Below are 432 nucleotides of genomic sequence, written 5' to 3' on the forward strand. Positions count from 1 at the left end.
CATGCCCCCTAAACCATGTCCTTAAGTGCCACATCCACACGTTTTTTGAACACCTCCAGAGATGGCGACTCCACCACCTCCCTGGGCAGCCTGTTCCAATGCCTGACCACCCTCTCAGTGAAGAAATTTTTCCTAATATCCAATCTAAACCTCCCCTGGTGCAACTTGAGGCCGTTTCCTCTTGTCCTATCACTAGTTACTTGGGAGAAGAGACCAACACCCACCTCGCCACAACCCCCTTTCAGGTGGCTGTAGAGAGCGATAAGGTCTCCCCTCAGCCTCATCTTCTCCAGACTGAACAACCCCAGTTCCCTCAGCCGCTCCTCGTAAGACTTGTGCTCCAGACTCCTCACCAGCTTCGTTGCCCTTCTCTGGACACGCTCAAGCACCTCAGCATCCTTCTTGTAGTGAGGGGTCCAAAACTGAACACAG

Source organism: Phaethon lepturus, unplaced genomic scaffold (genome assembly GCF_000687285.1).
Source record: "Phaethon lepturus isolate BGI_N335 unplaced genomic scaffold, ASM68728v1 scaffold23565, whole genome shotgun sequence".
Lineage (NCBI taxonomy): Eukaryota > Metazoa > Chordata > Aves > Phaethontiformes > Phaethontidae > Phaethon > Phaethon lepturus.